This window comes from Mustela nivalis (genome assembly GCF_964662115.1).
Source record: "Mustela nivalis genome assembly, chromosome: 7".
In the NCBI taxonomy this organism is placed as follows: Eukaryota; Metazoa; Chordata; class Mammalia; order Carnivora; family Mustelidae; genus Mustela; species Mustela nivalis.
Genome location: NC_139026.1, coordinates 101184310 through 101200776, shown reverse-complemented (window position 1 = coordinate 101200776; position 16467 = coordinate 101184310). Strand labels below are relative to the sequence as shown.

The 16467-nt window shown below is 43.7% G+C and overlaps 1 pseudogene across 1 annotated transcript in view; it reads left to right on the top strand.

Moving 5' to 3' along the window:
• The window catches only part of LOC309870389 (serine palmitoyltransferase 1-like), a 45853-nt pseudogene that overhangs the window by 25264 nt on the left and 4122 nt on the right, over positions 1 to 16467 (top strand). The window contains exons 7-9 of the transcript XR_014316501.1: positions 1626 to 1715; positions 15606 to 15663; positions 16207 to 16267. The product of XR_014316501.1 is annotated as a serine palmitoyltransferase 1-like (transcript). The remainder of the gene's footprint in view (positions 1 to 1625; positions 1716 to 15605; positions 15664 to 16206; positions 16268 to 16467) is intronic.

Here is a 16467-nt window from a genome sequence, read left to right as displayed (position 1 = left end):
CTCCATGTTGGAGAGGCAGGTCTGACTATAATTGCCTCATCATCGCCATAATTACTTACGGCAGCTTTGGGGGAAGATAATGCGGACAGCTTTCTAGAAGAGGAGGGTAGCGTGCATGTTGGGGAGCGGGAGTGTACTCCCCAGTTTACAGAAATAATGCCAGAACGCACTAGTGTTTATACCTGTATCTGGGGTGCTGTCTTCAGAAGAGTATCAGACGTGGTTTAGAGATTCAGAAATGGTCACAGTGTGATGTGTAAAAGCAAGAGAAGGGAAACCACCTACACCCAGCACTGGTGAAATAGTTACTATATGATGTATCCACAGCAGAGTAGTGTATCTCCATCAAAATCACGTTTTCAGTAATTATTAATTAAAATAATTTTTTTAAACTCAGGTTCTAACACTATGGCAGTAAAATTCTGATTTGAACAGAGTTTATAAGGACAGTCACTATCAGTGGGTCTTGTATCTACCTGATCTGTTAAAAATTTTGTGCACTTTCTCATTTCCCAAGATTCCTACATTGAGTATTTTTTAAGTCGTAATAAAAATACTTCGTTTTGGAAAGGTCGCCCATGTCCTCCCCCGTGACTCCCAGCAAACTCATGGCGTTCGGGTCTGAGTCAAGAGTGGAGTGAATGTGGTTGAGCCAACTCAGTGGTGTGTATTCCGCATGCTCTGAGTGTTATAGCCATGGGTTCTGGCATATCCCTTGTTAGAAGCTTAGAGGCAAGAAACCTTTGCACAGGAAGATATTCCCAGTTCTACCCAAGGATCTCAGTATTTTTTCAACCTTGCATGCCTGAAGCACCTACAAATTCCCCAGGGTGGGTGGCTTATTATAAGTGACCTGCCGTCAGTGGGGTGCAGGAAGGTTCTGTGTTGTCTGAAGTAGCCCTCCGACACAGCCTCAGACGTGCCTGGATGAGGTCATGGTTGAGTTTTATTTGAACTGGTGGTTAGGAAGGATTTTATCTGCTATTTGGTAGATGAAGGAGAACAGGGTTTGTCTGTTCAACTTTTTATTATGGAAAATCTCGGGCATATTCAAAGGAAATACAGTAGTATAAAAAGCCTCGTGCCCTTCTCCCAACCTTTTATCAACATTCTGCCCTTCTTGTGTCATCAGAGCCTCTGTCAAACTCCTGCCCCATCTGTGATGATTGCCATCATCATTGTAGCTCTGTTTTAGGCAAACCTGGTAGATGTTGAAGTGAACAAATCCTGGCCATACATTTTGACCAGTGGATAATCCAGGTATCATGGCCCCGTTGTGACTTAAAATGTGCCCATCTCCCCAGAAATTTTCCTTGGGCTATCTCAGTCATTCTGGGTTTGGGGAGTTTTATTTGTGCTTCAGCATTCTCAGAGCACTAAATTGCGTGTGTGCGTGCATGTGTGCAATCACCTCATGGATTGAATGAACTGGAAAACATGAGAAAAGACAGCACTGTTGTCTGAAAATAACAGGGTATAAAACCTTGAACTTGAAACTCACCCAGACTGTCTATTGGTTTATTCAGATGAATAGATTTTGTCAGGTGGAGTGCTAGGAAGCATCTAACAGATTTTGCATTTGGAGTTACTGAGATTTAAAATGTCTTTTTTTCTTCCTTTTAAAGAATCCTCACAAGGCTCGGGTCACCCGACGTTTCATCGTCATGGAAGAGCTATATATGAAAACTGGGGCTCTCTGTCCTCTCCCACAACTGGTAAGCCACCATGCTCACCGAGCATTGCAGTACTCAGATGGGGGTGGTTTGTTTATGTGCACTTCTCATGTCTAATGCCTGCCCTGCTTGCATAACAGGCTCTAACATACCCAGGAAGCAGATGAGCATTATGTGACCACCCTGGTCTTTAAGCAATAATTAAGACTCAGCTTTTTAATATCTACTGTATTGAGATGTAATTGACTTATAAGGATACAGTTTTTTTGTTTAAAGACTTTTATTTACTTTATTTGAGAACAAAAGAAAGCACAAGCTGTGGGGAGGGTCAGAGGGGGAGGGTGAAGCAGGGAGCCCAACGTGGGGCTCAGTTCAAAGACCCCAAGATCATGACCTGAGCTGAAGGCAGATGCTTAACCAACCAAGCCACCCAGGTACCTCAAAACAGCTCCTTAACAGGAAAAGCAATATACTCTTTTTTTAGAAAGCATTACTGCTGAGATTTCTCATTCACTGAGGTGAAGCTCACACAAGATAAAATTAGCTGTTTTAGAGAGTACAGTTCTGGCGTTTGGCATAGGCAACGTGTTACCTGACCATCAGCTGTCTAGTTTTCTCCCAGTAGGCCCCTGCCACTAAGTAGTCACTCCCCATTTCCCCCTGCCTGTAGCCCCTAGCAACCACCAGTCCACTTTCTGTCTCTATGGATTCACCCATTCTGGAGATTTCTGATAAACAGTATCATACCATCTATGACCTTTTGTGTCTGGCTTCCTCCACTTCCCTGTTTCCGTAGTTCCTCTGGTTTGCAGCATGCACCACTCCTTCATTCCCTCGTAGCACTGAGTCGCAGTCCATTGTGTAGACGTGCTGCATGGCTCCTGTGCTGATGGGGGTGGATCGCTGCTGCTCTCTGACTGCTGGGGGGGCAGCCGTGAGCTTGTGTACAAGCACTTGTTTGAATCTCTGTTTTCATTCCTTTGTGTGTATTCTTGTCCGTATGGTTGCTGGATCAAATGGTAATTCTATGCTTAACTTACTGAGCACCTGCCAGACAGTTTTCCCCAGTGACTGCACCATTTTACATCCCCTGCCCCGCCAGCAGCGGGGCAGGGTGCCGGTTTCCCCACAGCCTCACCGACACTGAGTTGTTGTTTTCGATTTTGCTACACCGGTAGGTGTGAACACATGATTTTGATTTGCATTTCCCAGAAGACCGATGATGTTGAGCCTCTTTTCTTGTTTTTGTTGGCTGTTTGTGTATTTGGGGAAGAGACTTCAGAAGTCTTCGCCCATTTTCAAATTGGGTTGTCTTTTTATTGTGAAGTTATAAGAGTTCTTTCTATTTTCTGGGTACAAGACCCTTACAAGATACATGACTTGCAAGTATTTTCCCCACAGTTCGATAGGTTGTCTTGTCATTTCTTTAATTTTGTCCTTTGATGCACTGAAGTCTTTAATTTTGATGAAGGCCAGTTTGTCTGGTTTTTTGTTGCTTGTGCTTCTGGTCTCCTAGCTGAGAAATTTGTTGTCAAATCCAGAGTATGAAGATATACATACATGTAGTTCTAGCTTTGTTGTAGGGCCCTGATCCATCTTGGTTTTGAGTATGAAGATATACATACATGTAGTTCTAGCTTTGTTGTAGGGCCCTGATCCATCTTGGTTTTTTGTTTGCTTTTGTTTTTATAGATTTTACTTATTTATTTGAGACAAAGAGAAAGAGAGCCCAGAGGGAGAGGCAGAAGCCGACTTCCCACAAGCAGGGAGCCCAATGCAGGGCTTGATCCCAGAACCCTGGGATCATGATCTGAGCCAAAGGCAGACGTGTAACCGACTGAGCACCACAGGCGCCCCATCTGATCCATTTGGACTTAATTTTTGTGTGTGTCTAGTTTCGTTCTTCTGCATGTGGTTTCCAGTTGTCCCTGGACCATCTGCTGAAGGAACTGTTGTCTTCCATTGGGTGGTCCTGGTCTTTTGGCCGTAGAGAGACGAGCTCTCTAGCTTTCAGGACTCTCCTGTATGTTCTGTTGTCTCTATGTCTAGCCTTTTGCCAGTATCACAGCATCTCAGTTCCTTTGCATTATAGTAAATTTTGAAATCAAGGCATGTGAGTTCTCCAACTTTGAGATTGTTTTTGGTTATTTGCAGTCCCTGAAGATTACTTTTGAAGTTTAGGATCAGCTTTTCCAGTTCTGTAAAAAAAGAAAGTGCCATTGAAATTTGGATAGGGATTGTACTGAATCAGGATTGTATTAAATCTGTAGATTGCTTTAGGAGGTATTTCCATCTTAATGATATTAAGTCCTTGAATCCATGAACACAGAAATATTTTCATTTATTTAGATCTTCTTTAGTTTCTTTCAGTAGTGTTTTGTTTTTTTACTATCAGGTCTGATATCTCTTTGGTTAAATTTATTCCTAAGTATTTTATTCTTTTTGATGCTGTTATAAATTGACTTGTTTTAGGGATTGTTAACTGCTAGTTTATAGAAATACAACTGATTTCATAAGGTTTTTTATTTTATTGTTTTTTTTTTATTTTTAATGTATTTTTTATTTTAAATGTATTCACTATACCCAGCATGGGTCTCAAACTCACAACAGTTGGATTCTGCCAACTGAGCCAGCCAGGGACCCCTGGATTTTGTGTTTCGATCTTGTATCATGGAATATTCTGTATGTAAGCTCCTGTAATCTATGAGTAGAGATAGTGTTACCTTTTCCTTTCCATTTTGGATGTCTTTTATTTTATTTCTCTTGCCTGAATGTCCCGGCTGGAACCTCCCACAATGTTGACTAGGAGTGGCGAGAGGGGGAAGCTTTTCAGGCTACGTTCACTGACTATGATATTAGCTGCGTGTTTTCCATAAGTGCCCTTTATCGGGTTGAGGAAGTTCCCCCTCGTCCTAATGTGTTGTGTGTTTATACCATGACAGGTTTGGATTCTGTCAGGTGCTTTTTCTGCATCAGTTGATGAGTTGAACATGTGGTTTTCCTTCATCCTATTAACAGAGTCGAGATTATCCTACTGTGTTTGCATTCAGCCAGTGAAACTGGAATCTGAGTCCGTCAGTTGAATGGGGATTCAGAATAAGGGTTTCATATCTTGTTTTTAAAGTTTTTCACTGTTTCTTGAGGAAATCTAAATATATCTTTAAATATCCTGGAAGAGATGTATCCGTTTTCCTTTTCCTGTTTTGACGCCAAAGGCTGATAGAAGCATATCGGGGTGACAGTGGCCAAAAGATAGCAGCATTGTGTGGTTAGCACTGCAGCAGTGGGAGAGCAGTACCAATGGACAGATAATGCAAACAAGCCGTGAAACGAAATACAAAGTGTAAGGGACAGGTCAGATACATATTAGCATTGAGTATGTAAAGATGACAGGATACAGATTAGGGTTTGACTTTGGGATTTCTGTTTTGTTTCACTGGTCTGTGTGTTTGTGCACCTTTATTGTCATAATACTATTAAAAACTTTCTAAAACATGATTTTTAGAAAATTTCTCACTCATAAAATGCTCCATACATATTAATGGATGGAAACAGTATTGAAAAGATAGACTTTTCCCCAGATTAGCTTATCTATTGTTAATAAAAATCTACTGAAATTTTAGTGGTTGATAATTATTATACTTTAATTCACCCGTGAAACTGATCATACTCATAGATTTTCGGGGTAAATCAGGTTAACATTGGAGGCGGGAGAAAGCTGGATGCAAGCATTCATGTGTTCAGCTTTGCACTGTGTTAACAAAAAAGTAACATGAATAATAAGAAAACCTACAGATAAATATACAACTATAAAAATACTTTGACTACTTATTTTCAATCTACAAACCCATTTCAAATATTGTGGAAATATTAAAAGATGTAATTTTCTCGTTCCATTCTTGTGCCTCGAAGCCTTTCAAGTTTGTGTTTTTGAGAACACTATGCATTGAAAGTGACCTACGTTTGCTGGGTGTCCTAATACAAGGGTGTCCTGATACAAGGGTGGTGTTTTCCATTCAATGCCTGTTTCTTGAAGGTTCACTTCAGTCCAGAGGAGTCACTGACATGTTCTGCTGCTTCTGTGCGGGCTCTGGCTGTCCCATCACTGGGCTTACCTGCCCCCCTCTGTGTGGCCAACAGTTTACAGGACCGCTGGGGATCTGTCTTCTAGGATCCTGGCTTCTCAACTGGTCCCACTGGGAGAGCCCTGGAGACCACATGATGTGGCCACAGAGTCCTACCTTGGCCCAGGGTAGTGACAGGGAAGATCAAGGGCAGTGAGAACGCTTAGCACTGCTTCCCTTGGGCTCCCTGCCCCCCTCGCCGGGGATAGCACCCCACCTCAGCTCCTGGCTACCCACTTCCAGGAGCCTTCTGCCCACATGTGACATACATGTAATCTTAGTGAGGCAGTGATGGACGAGGGAAGAAAACAGTATCTGTTAAGTAGGTCTAATGCAGAGTTCCTGACTGTCCTGCAGTGTCTGTGCGTAAATCTTTGACTCTTCATGGACTTCCACTCTTTCCATGCAAAATTGAGGGTACAGTGACGTTCTGGCTAGCCCCCACCATGGAGGAGGGAAGGGGTGCTTGTGATTTATAGACTGAAAGCACAGAAATCCCAAGGCTGATGATTTGTGGAACGAGGCCAGGTAGGAAGAAAGAAGTAAACGAAGGAATGAAAACAGAAAGGTGAGGTGTCCTTTTCTTTCAGATAGTAACACATGTATTGAGGAATCTGAAAGGTGGCCAGGAGCTGGGGTCCAGGGCCCAGCGGACACCGTGGACCCCTGAGCCTCACCAGAACACACAAATCTCAGTTCCATGTCAGTAATAGATACCTGCTCTAGATACGTAGTTTCCTTCCCTGCAAACAGTGCCTTCGCTAAATCTACTATCCTTGGACTTAATGGAATGCTTTACCCATTGGCATGGTGTCCCACACCGTGTTGCCCCTGGTCAAGGAATGTGTTTCATAGCAGATGAAGGGCAGTAATGAACCCATGACGGTAGAATTCATGGTCATTCCATGCTTGCCACCATCCGAAGCACCTGGCTTGCTAGAACAACAGAATGGCCTTTTGAAGACTCAGTTACAGAGCTGGCTGGGTGGCAATCACTTGCAGGCAAAATTCGTCCTGGGGCAACGTTCTTTAGGAGGCTGGGTATGCTCTGAATCAATGTGTTCATATGTGATGCTTTTTCTCCCATAGTCAGGATTCACAGGTCCAGGAAGCTAGGGCTAGAAGTGGAGGGACACCTGTATTACCCTAGTGATGTCACTAGCAAATCTTTGCTCCTTGTTTCTGTGACCTCATGCCCTGCAGATCTAGACACCCTCATTCAAAGGGAAGAATGCTACCACCAGGAGACATACTGTGGTTCCATTAAAGTGGAACTTAAGACGGCTACTCAGCTACCTTGGGCTTCTCATGCCTTTGAATAAACACATAAAGATGAGAGGTAAGGTGTTTAATGATCCTGACTATGCAGAAAGATGAGACTGTTAATCCACCGTGGAGGAAATGGAAGGCATGTCTGTAGTACGAGATATTCCTTAGAACCACTAAGCCCTGGGATGAAAGTCCATGAAAAACGACAACTGCCCAGTCCAGGCAGGTCTACTGGTAGTCCAGAAAACTCAGGAATGAAGGGTTGGGTCCCTCTACCAGAAAAAGAATCATGACCAGCTGAAGTGCTTGTTCACAGCAAATGTAATATAACATGAGCAGCCAAAGTAGCAGTTAGAAAACCAGCTATGACTATGTGACCGTTATAGAAATAAGGACTCTTAATTCTTTTTTTCATAAGATTTTGTTCGTTTCTTTGTTCAGAGTGCAAGTGGGGGGTGGGACAGAGGCAGAGGGAAAGAGAGAATCTCCAACGGATTCCATGCTGAGCACAGAGCCCCATGTGGGGCTCAATCCCATGACCCTGACATCATGACCTGGGCCAAAACCAAGAGTTGGATGCATGACCAACTCAGCCACCGGGCATTCCAGGACTCTAATTCTTATGAGTATTTTTGTGTTGGTCCATCTGTTTTCTTCCTTCTCTTGGTCTCTTATCAGAGAACATATGACATATGGAGTTTGCACCATAGTATTGAAGTTACAGGTTATCAGGGAGAAGAAGGAACATCTCCAAGGACTTTGTATCCTCTGCTAGGGAATGTATTAGTGCATTCTAAGTTGTATGTAAGATAGTTGTGTCATGATAGACAGAAGTATAACCTTGTTACTGTGTTTTTTGGAGATTAAGCGTGACTTAAAGAGATGTGTACAGGTCCTAAATTGAGAAGGGTTAATTGTGATGGTTAATTATATGTGACAAATTGTCTAGGCCAGAGGACCCAGAGAGTTGATAAAATACATGTCTGGGTGTAACGGCAAAGGTATTTTTTTATATGTGATTTTCACTTAAGTTTTGAAAAAAAGCAGATTATGCTCCATAATGTGGGTGGGCCTTATCTAATCAGTTGAAGGCCTTAAAAGAAAAGATTGAGGTCCTGCAAGTGTGAAGGAGTTCTGCCTCCAGGCAGGATTCAGACTCAAATTGCCACATCGGCTTGGTCTGCCACCAATCTGCAGAATTCACACATGACAGCTTTCACAGCAAATTTCTTTTAAATAAATCTCTTTCTTTGTCTCTGTCTCTCTTTCTTTCTCTCTCAGTAAACACACACATTCTAGAACCCTACTACAGAAAGTACTTCACATTTGTAATTAAGAAAATGATGAATAAAGAATGGAAGATGGGCATCATATTTACTCAGAAATTATTGGCATGTGCCTTGGTTATTAATTATAAAAATTCTAACAGAAGTCTCTAGTAAATTCTCAAGCCCCTTCAAAGAAAGCATAGAAAAGGACTAGGCTATATATCAAAACCCAGGGGGAAAAAAGTGAAAATCCAGTACCTGCATGAAGTAGTAGGCAAAGTGATCATAAGAATAAAATTAATCAAATAAGAAACATACACAACTGCAACTAAGAAGGGATATATAACCAGACATCAACAAAACATGAGCATAGGATTTGCTTCTGGAGGTAGTGGAGCCAGTTTCTCCAAATTCTGAGCAAGCCAGTCTGGGTTTGATCCTCCAGTTGAGAGCTACCCGCCGAAGAGCTCAGCCATGGTTTTCTTTCTTTCGGGGAGTTGCTGATAGATCATCTGTCACACACTCAGCATAAGCCTGAGCATAAAGAAGAGCAGCGTCAGCCACAATTATGATTCTTAAGAATGACTCTCACCCCCAAGCTAGCGCAATATCCTCTCACGGAGAAGAGCCTGATTAGGAAGCTCAGAAACCAGGTGACTCACATTGGAATTCACACCGGCTCCAGGGCGCATGGCTCTGGGGTCAGCTGTTCCTGGGACGGATTGGGAGATCTGACTAGCTCCCTGATCAGTGTAAGAAGTGGGTCAGATTGAGCAGGGTGGAGATGCATAACAAAGAAATAAACATGGACACTAGTGGCTGGCTGATACTCAAGCTGGATGGCTTAGTGGGTTAAGGGCCTGACTCCTGATTTCAGCTCAGGTCAGGATCTCAGGGTTAGCTGGGCTAACCAGCACTTAGCAGGGAGTTGGTTGCAGGTATTCTCTCTCTCTCTCTCTCTCTGCTCCTCCCCCCTCTTGTGCTTTCTATCACTCTCTCTCAAATAAATATATAATTTTTTTAAAAAAGAACGATGAGAGGCTGCAGAGTTAAACAAAGTGAAAGACCAGTGAGTCATCATGACATCTCAGATTTCAAAATGATAATGAAGAATGTGGAGAACAACTCATTCTCCAAAACGTGCCAAACTCGGGGGGGGGGGGATCTGTCGCCTTTAAAAAATGTTCCCTTGGAAAGTATTTCCAAGGACATCTTCTCTTACCCACTCATATTGGGTTTCTTCTGAATATTTATGGCACAGGTATGGAGTGAATGCTGTTACATAGAGCATGAACATGGTAACAGGCAGGAGGAATGAACCTGGCATCAGAGAATGTGTTGGTAAGGCAATGTCTGGTGCTTCAGGATTTCTGGGCAACAGGATTGGATGTCAATTTGGCTGTGACCGTGATGGTGTCTGTGGGGTGCTGTCTACTAATAGACACAATTCAGGGGCCAGGCTGTGGACTATGGCTTATCTTCCTGGGTCTGTTTAGAGAGAGGGCGAGAGCTCAGAATTGTTAAGTAAATTGTACATTTTTATTAAAGCAATAATTTTTGAAGAGTTTAAATACTATTTTCCATTTCTGATGTTATGTACCACCTGAAGGGACAGTCAGCACTTAGCATCGTGGGAAACCTCAGGGTGACCCATGGGTTTATGCTGTTGAATAAAGCTGCAAGAACCTCTAGAAGCTACAGTGAAGCACACATTTGCTCAAAATAATTTTTTAAGTGAAACTGTATTAGAAACCAGTTTCAGTCCCTTTCTGGCTCACATTGCCCATTTTTAAAAAGGGGTAGAGGCAATGTAGCCACAGCACGGATTTATCCATTTCCACACCAGCCCTGGGAAAACTCACACTCTGCATTCTGTGTTCTCCAGAGAAGGACGAGCCCCACTGTGATCCACAAAGCGTGACCACACAGCATTCCCATACTTCCATGTAACAAATGGCGCAGGTGGAAATACACGTGGCCAGCCATTCGGGCAAGTGACTGTAGCTGGAGTCACTGGGACCAGGGAATTAGTCAAGTCTGCCCATGGAAGTGCATTTTAAAGGAAACTTGCTGTAATGGGATGTAAACATCGGCAGAGAGAGGAGCCCTGGCGACTTCCTACTCCTGCCCCCTACAAATACCAGTGACTGTCTCGCTGTCAAGAAGAGCCATGCATCATTTGTTTTCTCGTAAATGGCAGAATCAGAATCTACAACTGCCTTGGTGTAATAGAACAGGTCTTACCAGCTTGATATTCAGCATGATCCAATGTCCTAGTAAAGCCTACTTCAGGTTCACTTGAACTTACTTGGACTTCTGAGGATCCAAGAAGCTAATTAGTACCATTTCATAAAAATTCCCTAATGGGGGGTCAGGGCTCAGATGGTTAAGTGTCTGCCTCTGTCTGATCTTCAGATCCTGGGACCCAGCCCTTGTTGGGATCCCAGCTCAGTGGGAAGTCTGTTTCTCCCTCCCCTTCTACCTGTCCCCCCTATTTGTACTCTCTCTCTCTCTCTCTCTCTCTCTCTCTCTCTCTCTCTGTCTCTCTCTCAACTGAATAAATAAAATCTTAAAAAAAAAATCTCCCAACATCATATCTAGGGAGGGACTGTCACTTCTTTGTCAATTAAAGATGACAATAACTCAAATTGTTGAAACTTTTGTGCATATCCCACTTTGATTCTGGGATAATTTGGTAAGTTGTCTTCATCATGTTGATGGTTTCCTTTTCTGTGCACCATAATTTTCAGTGCTCTGAGAACATGCACGTAAGCCCATTTTTAAAATTCAGTAGCTCCTCCTGGAATATTCTGGAGTGGATGACCACCACTCACACCTCACCAGCCCATATGAGAGCACCTGTGATCCTGCTCCTTCCCCAACATCATTTTTTAGCTTAGCCAATCTGATGATTGAAATGCATTTTCATATCCTCCAGTGTGTTCAGTTTGCTCTGTCGCTGGAAGACTCAGGTAGTTGGCAAAGTGGTTGCAACTTAACTAATCCTAGCAAGCTAAAAGGCTAGAGATCATATGCAGCAGACGTATCCTCTGTGTAGTGAAAGGGACCACCAAAATCCTTCAGGTCTCACTGAACTGGCTTTATTTACAAAAATATTTATATTGGACTTAAACTCCTTCTCTAGATACTAACATAAATATTAAGAAGGTTTCACTGTAAGCCTGGGAGAAATACAGAACCATTTGGAAGTTTTTATCCATTTCAGGGAATGTTCTATAATCTGGGGCTTGTGTCTGTCCTGTCCAGAGTTTGGGCAGACCCTCAGCTGACCTTCCTGGATTTGAATAAATGACACAGAGGCACAAATGTGCTGAGTGCTACAATCTGGGCTATTGGTGAGCACTCCCAGGTAAAACATTTCTCAAACCTTGGCATTCATCACAGAAAAGGCAGGGTGGTACACCCTGTGTTCTATCATTGGAGATTTTATAATGTATCAGATGAAGTACAAGGAAGAGGAAAACAGGAGTGGAATCCATCTCTGTGAGCATCAGTGTCATTACAGGCATGTAATAGTGCACTTCAGATGTCTGCCCAGCATAAATACGTGGAAACATTGTGCTTTTCTTACAGAAAGATACATATTACACATAAGTATGTAGATCAGTGTTTATAACTAAACAAGCAAAATGCACCAAACCTGAAAGCCCCATCTAAATTTCTTCAAAAGCTGCTATATATCTCAAATGTTTACTTTTCCCCATGTTTTATTAATGAAAGCTCCTTTTTCTCTGTCACTTGGCAAGCTCAGGGCTTGATAGCCTGCAGGTCCCTGGCCTAAATTTAAATACATTTTCACCACCTCTTCTTTGCTTTAATAAAATCCATCCACAAGTGTGAGGCCTGGTCTGATCTGTTTTCTGTGGAGTCAGGGTCACCTTGCTCCACCAGTCTGGGTGGTGGGTCAGCCAGACTCAGGTCCTGCTGCCTGGCACAGTCAGAATGCAGCCCACTAACAACCACAGCCCAATACTTTCATTTACTGCTGAAAACCTCCAGCCAGGAGGAAACAAGTGCCATCTGCTAAGAATCACAGGTCTGCATTTTGTTCTTTTAGGTTTGGGAACCATCAGAAAGTGATCTTAGTTGGACTCAGCTTGTCATAAACAGGGAAGTGGGGAGGTTTCAAAACTGAAAGTCACACTGGGATTTTTACAGTCTTGGCAACAAAGACCCCTGCGGGGCACAAAGCATCTTACAATCGGTTTTTTCCTCCCTTCCTGTTGGCTGTTTTATTTTTGCTATGTCTAATTTTATTTCCAAAGTGGTTCTTTACATTTTCGTGTATCTTAGTATTTAAAAGCTACAAGCTGACACTTATGAATTATATGGAAGATGTAAGGAATAAGGAAAAGAAACCCGTACACATCCCAACCTTTCTAAGAAATGCAGTATCATCCACATCTTTGGAGTCATGTGTACATCCCTCTCCCTGTCCATCAGTCCTATTTGCTATTCTCTGTGTTTTCTTTATATTTTTACCAAAGTAAATGCATTGCTAAATCGTATTTGATTTTGTATAGCTTTGAAACTGGAACAAACACAACCATCCTGCACAATTTTTCTGCAAGTCGCTTTTATTTCTTCCTCGGTAGCATGTCTACATAGTTTACACTTACAGTGTTTTGCTGTAGTTCACTGTAACTTGAGCATGATACTGCAGAGCACATACCTTCCACTCGATGGGACTGGGTTGGTCTCCATTTTTTATTTCTACAAAATGGCAGGTTTTCTCTAGCTCTAGCAGCAGAGTTACTCTTTGAAAAGGCCTGCTCTCTTCAGCCTAGACCAGGTCATGGTGAAGCATTTTCCAATGCAATGGCTCTAACTCACAGCCCCAGCACAGTCAGAGCCCATCGGCACAGGCATGACATTATCACACAGGCAGCTTTCCGTGATGTCAGCAAAACACTCCATACCCAAGACATTCGCACAACTGAAGCTACTTTCTAGACACTGATGTGAATGTTGAGAAACTTGGGCTCTCGGGTAGTAGTTCGCTGCAAGCCTGGGAGAAATGCGGACTCATTTGGAAGTTCTTACCTACTTAAAGAAGTGTTTTCAGAAAGAAAGGAGAAATGGGGAGGAAGACAGAATATTTGTAGAAATAATGGCTGAAATCTTATCAAATTTGATGGAAATCCTTAATTATAGAGTCAGTATTTACCTGCAGTAAAATAAAAACAAGCAAATCTGCTCTTACATACATCACAGTCACACCATGGAAAAACAAGGGAGAAATTTTGAAATTGCAAGACAAAAACGTCCCTTCATATACAGAGGACCACATTAGATTAACCACTGACTTCCAGTCATAACCAGTGGGGGAAAGGCCCTGAAATGACACTAGTAAAAAAGCTGAAAGAGAAAAACTTGTCCAGGTGCCTGGGTGGCTCATTCTGTGGGGCATCTGACTCTTCATTTCAGCTCAGGTCATGATCTCAGGGTCCTGGGATCAAGCCCCATGTCAGGCGCCCTGCTCAGTGGGGGGGTCTCTTTCCCTATCCCTCTACTCCTCCCCCTGCTCATGCACACACACACACACACACACACTCTCTCTCTCTCTCTCTCTCTCTCTCTCAAATAAGTAAATCTTTTTTTAAAAATTGTCAACCCAGAATTCCATACCTAGCAAATCTGTCTTTCAAAAATGAAGGCAAAATAAACATATTCCCAGATACACAAATTTAACAAGAATTACTAAAGGAAAGCTTTGAACCGTAAAAAAGCAAAATCAAAACAAAATGAAAACCTGATTCCAAGATTTGAAAATGCTGGATTTGTTAAGGAATTTGCATGAGCATGTGCATGTGTACCTATACAGAATGTCGTGAAAGTGTTTCTGCAGTTTACTCTGCTCATCTCAGGAGGAAAAATACTACAAAGGGCTGAGAAATATACGTGGGCGGATTAACTATTTCACTTTCTTTTGTACTTCCTTAGCTTGGTAAATTTTGAATAATCATTAATTTTCTAAGTCTCTCTAGCTGAAGTTAGTGAAGATTAATTGAAATAAAACATCTTAAGATGTTTTCAAAATGCATATGGCTAAAGAAGCACAAAAGAAATTTGAGCTTCCTTTGTACTAGGGTGATGCAAGGCAAGAACATATCTGGGGAGACTGGAGCTGCAGACAGAGGACAAAAGTTCCTGGGAATTAACCAAAATTCCAAGGGCAACTCCAGATTTTTAAAACCTATGAAGCTTGGGGCGCCTGGGTGGCTCAGTGGTTGAGCTGCTGCCTTCAGCTCGGGTCATCATCTCAGGGTCCTGGGATCGAGCCCCGCATCGGGCTCTCTGCTCGGCAGGGAGCCTGCTTCCTCCTCTCTCTCTGCCTGCCTCTCTGCCAAATAAATGAATAAAATCTTAAAAAAAAAAAAAAAAAAAAAAAACCTATGAAGCTCATGGAGCGCAACTGGAGATCTCAAGGGGAACAGGTATTCTCTGAGCGCCACGCAGGATGAAAGGCCAATTGACAAGGCTCTGTCTATAGCATGGTGAGCAGGTAGGAATGTCAGGCCTGGGAGGGCTTCTTGTTTCCTTACCTGCCCTCAAGGGCCCTTTTTGACTTCATCACAGCTCTGTGATGTGGGTGTGGGGTTTGTGTCTGCACCTCTACACCCAGGGCTCAGTTGCCTGAGGGCAGCAATGCAATGCTACACTGATGCTTTACAGAGGAAAGAGATGGAGAATTATCTCTTTCCTCAGAAATTATTTACGGATGGTTGGCTGAGCTCCAGTCCCACTTCCTGGGCAAATTAAAGCCATTCTTGCCTTCATATGTGGACTGGGGCACTTCTTCCTATTACTTTCCTATTTGCAGCCTGATATGTCCTCACCACCATGCAAGAAATACAGGAGGAACAGGAAGGTAAAGAACCCTTGGTCCAGACCCAGCAGAGTGTGATTCTATCTTCCTTTCTATTATTATTTCCACTTTTATTAGTCAATGGAGAGACTTCTGAGGTGGGAAAGAATAGAATGTGTATTCTCAGGAGAGAGTAGACCACCATCTATCCAGGACAAGCCAGACTGGGGAGGGGTTATAAGGACATGAGGATTTCTCCCTGATGATCTTAGGCTGGAGTCCAGGTGTGGTGGAGGGGTCCAGGACAGCATCCCAAACACAGTGACCGGTGGCCGAGGACTGGAGGTTAAGAGCTGCCCCTCTAGTGGAGGTCAGGCCCCAAGCACTGGGTCTCCTTCTATGGGGGTGGAGGTCCCAGCCTCCCCGTGTTCTCTTATCTCAGTACCAAGGGAAGCTATGGAGAAGGAGCAAGAAAAGGAAGAAAAACCAGACTCTGGAAGGTGAGCATCTGCCACTCACCCCTTTGTGCCCAGTTACACTGAACCCCCGCTCCTAGGGCTCAGCCCCACTCTTTCTAGGACATGAGGACCTGAGCTCCTCCCTCAGGAAACAGCACTGCATGCGAGGTGGGGGTCTCCCAGGAGGAAGAGGGCAACCTGGAGGTTTCCCAGATTCTGGGCCACAGCAAAGCCCAGAGGGGCTGGAAATGGGTGTCGCCCAACAGGGGTCCCAAGGCCTGGACTTGGGGCGGGACCTCCTGCTCCCATTGTGGACAAGCTGTTCAACTCTGCTCACCTTCCTCTGTGAGGCCACGTGGTCCTTCCTCGCCCAGCAATGTCATGAACGAGGAGGCACTTTGGAAAAGACAAAGTGGTTCCCACCATGAATCCTGTAATCACCGTGTAGGCACGTGGCCTTGGACAGTGCTGTTTGGGGCTACTGAGTCCAATCCTCTAAAGTCTCCCCTAAAGGGACATTGTACCCAGCCTCCTGTAAGACACCTGGGCCCTGCCTTCTGCTGTGACCTGGTCTCCTGTTTCCAGTTTTCAGAGAGTTCCTGCAAGATTTGGAAGAGGTTCATGACCTGTTCTCCCTTCTGCAAAGGTAAAGAATCTGTCCCCCTCTCCCCTGGGTGGACCTCCCCGAGTCTATGGTGTGACCCCTGGGCTGCAAGGGAATGGCCTCTGGGGCTATTCATGGGGGCTCTGGCGACAGACTGTAACCAAAGCCCTGGGCTGAGGGACAGCAGGAGCATTGTGGGACTTAGGTGTGAGGGGGTGTAAGACTGTGGGGACCGCTCCTGG